This window comes from Neophocaena asiaeorientalis, unplaced genomic scaffold, assembly GCF_003031525.2.
Source record: "Neophocaena asiaeorientalis asiaeorientalis breed wild unplaced genomic scaffold, Neophocaena_asiaeorientalis_V1.1 scaffold505, whole genome shotgun sequence".
NCBI lineage: Eukaryota > Metazoa > Chordata > Mammalia > Artiodactyla > Phocoenidae > Neophocaena > Neophocaena asiaeorientalis.
This window is the reverse complement of record NW_020174704.1, coordinates 4,319,336-4,325,272: the sequence shown is the minus strand read 5'-3', so window position 1 is coordinate 4,325,272 and position 5,937 is coordinate 4,319,336. Positions and strand designations below refer to the sequence as shown.

The 5,937-nt window shown below is 37.6% G+C and overlaps 1 pseudogene; it reads left to right on the top strand.

Annotated features, from left to right (window-relative positions):
• The first annotated feature begins 4,789 nt into the window (after positions 1-4,789).
• On the top strand, positions 4,790-5,401 carry LOC112409328 (breast cancer type 2 susceptibility protein-like; annotated as a pseudogene).
• Positions 5,402-5,937: the final 536 nt, after the last annotated feature.

The window sequence follows — 5,937 nt, the reverse complement described above, 5'->3', positions numbered from 1 at the left end:
ACTTGACAAGTGAATGTGATACGTGACCCTGTTGTGATAAAGGACACTTGTGGGACATTTGATGACATTTTAATGAAGTTATTACATTAAATAATGGTATTATATCAATTATAATTTTGATAATTATATTATGGTTATATAAGAGAATATCCTTGATTTTAGGAAATGCACACTGAAGTATTTTGGGAAAGTGGGAAATAACATGTGTGACTTACTGTAAAATAGTACAAAAAATTAATTATACACCTTCCCCCCAATATACACACAGAGGAAATAATAAAGCAAATAGGGTAAAATGTATATTTGGATTTGATCACCAAGAGAATGAATGTAAATAGCAGAGACAATAATGCCAAGGACAAACCCTTCAGAACTCCAAAGTTTAGAGATCAGGGAAAATGGGGGAAAATGGAAAAAAAAACACAGCAACTCGGAGTAGCTTGAGAGGTAAGATCAAAACTGGTTGGATGACTTTGGATTCTTAGCAGCTTATTAGAGTTTCTAGACACAGAACCAATAGGAAATACCTACATCTATTTCTATATCCATATCTATTTCTATATCCATATTTATATCCATATCTATATCTCTATCTATATCTATCTATGAACTTGCTCCCGCAATTGTGGAGGGCAGGAAATCCAAAATCTGCAGGGTAGTACAGCAGGCTGGAGACCCAGGGAATAGCCGCTTGAGTCCAAAGGCAGTCTAGAGGCAGTATTCCCTCTTCTTAGGGGAACTTTAGTCTTTTTTTCTCTAAGGCCTTTATTTGGATGAGGCCCACTCACATTATGGGGAGGGGTAATCTGCTTTACTCCAAGTCTATTGGTTTAAATGTTAATCTCATCTAAAATTATATCTTTACACTGACATCCAAACTGGTGTTTGACCAAATATCTAGGGACCATAGCCTAGCCAAACTGACCCATAAAACTAACCATCACAGAAGCTAACTAAAAAGAGGGTATTAAAAATGAGAGAATGCTGCAATGGATAAAATAAATGAGAATTTGACTACAAACTGACTACTGGAATTAGAAAAACAATGCCACTAATGATCACAGATGGTTTGGATGGCAGTACCTGATTGGAGTGAATTCAAGTGGGAATGTGAGGAGAGATACTGGATGCAGTAAGAATAAACAATTCTTTGAGGAATTTTTTAGTTTAAAGACGGGGAGATGTATAGCATGGTAGCTTGACTGTGTGACGGAGTCAAGAGAAAATTTTAATATGGGATAGATAACAATATGTTTGCTGATGAGAATGATCCAGCAGAGAGATGAACAAGAGAAAAAGGAGAAATGCAACATTTTGAATAGTTGGAATGTGAGAGATCCAGCATAGACGTGGAGGGGTTGAATTCAAACAGGAGTGTGGACGGTTCACCAAACAGGTGGGAAGCTGAGGGTATGGGTTGAGAGGTAAGTTGGGGTGAGAGTATAGTAGCAGGAAATGATGAAAGTTCTCTTCTGATTATTTCTATTTCTCATGAAACAGGACAGGGCCAGGCTCATGGGTATGCAACCCACACGACGGCATAGGACCCGATGCACAGAAGGGTCCCACAAATTTTAAATCTCTGTTGTTGATGTTATAAAATTCTTAAAAGATTTATCTTTGAACTTTCGTAAAGTCCAGTGAGACAAAGGAACACGAGGGTGAGCAGATTCACACAATATGTGCATCTGCTCTTTTTTGTTACCCCCTTCACATATAGCATTCATGATGCCCTGTGAACACAGAACTCCAGTGGATTCACTATGCGTGGGAATTCAGCAAGACTCAAAGCAAGTACAAGGTAGGCCAGCCTACAACTTGGAAAGCCTGGGACACTGACAGCCCAAGAAGCCACACTTTCAGTTTGTACAAGAACTTGCTGCCAACTCAGAGAAAAGGCAATAGTGATCCAAGAAACATAAAAAATTAAGGAATATTTATATTATGTTATATCTTTTCTTATTCAAGTTACTTCGCTGTAGTAGCTGACTACTTACACTGAAAATGATGACGTGAAAGGGAAACACGGGGCAACCCATACTTCTTTTTCTTTCAGTTTTTCCTCACTCGGCAGTAAGCTGAGGTAGAGACTTTAGACAGAATGTGCACGAATAAAGAAGGGAAAAGAAAATATTTGGTTAGTTTTGTGCAACATTTCCTCTATTGTGATAAAAATAAAATACATATATAAACCACAAAATGTAAATTTTGTAATTTTCATTCTTCATACAAGTTAAATAATCTTATTTTTGCACTTAAAACTGGCATTGCAAAATATAAAGATGAATGGTAAAATTCATGATAATAAATTAAACTTTAAAAATTTTTCTTTACTTGGGACAAGATTAACTACAAAGTAAAAATGCCACGCCATTGTGAGAGACCATGAAAGGAAAAGTTTTTATATTTTAGTACTTTTAATGTCACATTTTTTCCTGCTTTTTAAATAAGAGGCGCTGCATTTTTATTTTGTATTTCGTCTTGCAAATTATGTGGCTGACTCTGAAATAGCAGGCACATGATCAGCTGAGAATGATGATGAGAGAGGAGATTCTGGAAGTTGGAGAAAAGAAAAGCTATGAAACAGTGCCATTGTAGAGTGGAATTGTGAACAGTAATAGCAAAATGAAGTATGCTTACTGGGCAGCATTAAGAAACCACTTGAGGTTAATGATCATAATTATAAAGAGTGTCCAGTCAGCATGATGGTATTTTTTCTCCAGACATATTCCTCTGCATGGAGGGCAAGGAGGTTGAGTGTATATGAAAGGAAGCAGAACCACTATAATAACTGACTAGGAAATTTAATCTAGATAAGGAGGGAAGTGAGAATTTAAGGAGCTAACAGACACTGAGAAGTCATAAAATCAGATATTTTCTTATTTTTGGAGGATTTTTAGAGTTGGAGCACTAGAGGGAATGAGCCAGAAAGAGAGGAAGTGGGAGGTGTGATGTTGAGATTTTGGACAGGAGGTAGTCATTGGTCATGAGCACCAGGATATAATGAGAATGTGTGGCTATGGTAGAGTGGAAGAGATCAACTTACTGAGAGATCTGAATGTTGGAAGGATCTTCATGGATAGCGAAATCTCAAAGAGTTCTGATAGCAGTGTTGGAGAGAACTACAGTGAACCCAGCCCTGACATCAAAGAAGGAGGACTAGTGACCCTAGGGAATGATAGCTGAATCAATAGAGAGACGTGGTGATAGATTAATGACAAAAGACTCTAAATGTAAATCTCCCTCCAGCAGGGGAGGAGTGGGAGTTGAGGTCAGAGAAGGTAATTTTCAGAATGTAAAAACTCAAATTTCCAAGGGATGAACATTAATGTAGGAGACTAGGGTTTCTATAGTAATGACACGAAAAGGAATAAAGAGCACAATGTAATCATTCAAGAAGGAATGCTGGTGACAATGTTATGAGTATTGGGGGTTGCAGAGTTCTGGCGTGCCCCTTGAACCTTGCTCATGGAGAATTCAAGTCCCCCAGAGATGTCTAATTATTAGTGACTGGACACTCCTGACCTCTCTAATGACAATCAATGGAGCATGTATGAATTTATGAAGATCTGCTCATTGAGGGAAATGACAAGTAGTTTTGAAAACAAGCATAAGTTAAGTGTGTGGGAGTAAAAGAAGGTGAAATTTTAAAGGTGGACCATTTCAAAGGAATTAGAGTTTCAGCCTACATATAAAGAGGAGTCTTTGATGCATCTAGCCTGGGGTAGTAGAAAGAGGTTGTATTAAGAAAGGATTGATATTCAGTTCTGCAATTAACTGGATTTGGCAAGACAGTTATATATTTTCTACAACCTAAAAAAGGAAAAGTAATGCACATAAATAATATTTATTTTACATTAATTTAGCTTGGAAGAGACATTATCAGATCTATTCTATAATAGTAACTCTTGAAGAAGGTGACTACTGTAGATCAAGCCAGAAGGGAAGAGAGCCTGGTCTCAGAGCAAAAGGAAGAAGGCCGATGAGGGAAAAGATGTGTAAGTGGTAAAGTCCCATTAAATTAACCTAATTGTGGCCAAGTGGATCTGTAGTTTAGAAAACAGTAGGAGACAAAGGTAAATTCAAAGACTCCTGGGGCTACGGTTTAATAGAATCAAAGAGGAGATAGATGCAAAGATAAAGATTATGGTGTATATTTTGGACATTTTAGATTGGAAGAGCTATATATCCAGGTAATGGGATCCACTGGGGAAATAGATATATTCAAAAGGGCACTGGTTCCCATTGAAGACAGAAATTTGAAAGTCATAGAATTTCAGGCACTTGGAGAGATGAAAATGTTCAGAGTGTAATAAGAAGGTGATTTTACATTAAGTGAAATTAATGTAAAAGTTCTGTAGAAGTGAATGCTGATGAGCAAGGAGGCTAAGGTGTTAGACCAATCAACAGCCTTAGGCAGGGAGGGTAAGGGTGGCTGGGAGGAAACATGGCAATCAGCTGCAAAGCCAAAAAGGATTAGGTTACAGAGGCCAAATTTTTGCTTGTTATTGTCTTCATCACTTCTTATACATGGGCCTTATGCCACAAGAGAGAGGGGAGAGGGGAGGGGGGAGGGAAGGAGGGAGGAAGGGAGAGAGAGAATGAGAGAGAGAGAGAGAGAGAGAGAGAGAGAGCCCCTAAGAATGTTTAGAGAGCTCATTAATTTTCAGACATTTCAGAAAGAGACTGAGCTGTCAGGTCTAAGATATGTTCAAGATCTTAGCCCAATGCCTTCCTATCTCTCCAACAAATGCTTGAATATTTTTTAGCATGTGCTGCTCTGCCTTTCATGAGACAGTTATCACTTTGTAAGTTCAAAGGGAAGTCTGTCTCCACACCTGTAGCAGCCCAAATGACTTCAAAGTCTTGTTGCAAAGGAGAGAAAGAGACTGATGACCCAAAAAACTGCAAAAAGAGAAGAGCCTTGGATTTCTTGAGCAGATTGCCTGTACCTCCACCCGTTAGTCCCATTTGTACATTTGTTTCTCCAGCTGCACAGAAGGCATTTCAGCCACCACGGAGTTGTGGCACCAAATATGAAACACCTATGAAGAAAAAAGAATTGAATTCTCCTCAGATGACTCCACTTAAAAAATTTAATGACATCTCTCTTTTGGAAGGTGATTCAATAGCTGATGAAGAACTTGCCCTGATAAATACCCAAGCCCTTTTGTCTGGTCCAGCAGGAGAAAATCAACTTACATCTATCAGTGAGTCCACTAGGACTGCTCCCATTGGTCCAAAAGATCATCTCGGACTGAAAAGGCCTTACACTGCATCTGTGATCAAAGAATGAAGGAATTCCCCAGCCAGGACTGAAGAACAGAAGACTAATATGCAGGACACAAGTACAATAAAAAATATATCCAAGAGACTGCAAAGGCGACAAAAACCAAAATGATGATAAATTAGGTATTGACTCAACCTTTCCAGTTTGTAAAACATATACGATTTCAAACGCTACATCAGAATTTGCATAATGAGGAAAGAAAGGAAAATGTTCAAAATGTATCTACGTGCTTGTATATCACAGCAATGCTCTTTGCCTGCTTCTATATCGGTATACTCTTATTTCAATTATATATCTTAAAACTGTGACTGTATATTTATTAACTAATCAAGAAAAAAATCTCCTTTAAATCTTTATGACTAGATTTGGTCACTATAAGTATGATTTTACAAACGAAGTAAACATACCTGTTTCTTTTAGATTGTGTCCTTATAACTAAAAGAAACTAGGTTTCTAAATGCAGGTATTTTGACTCATATAATTCCTCTTAGTTTAGTTCCTATTTTAGGTTTGTTTGTAAGAGGTAACCCACTATGAACCAGTTTTCCTTAATGCACATGTTGGTTCTAATACTGTTTTATCCTGATCAAAAAAGTCAGGATGAGTAAGATATTACAGTGGTGTTTTCTTTTGACCAATTCTTCATC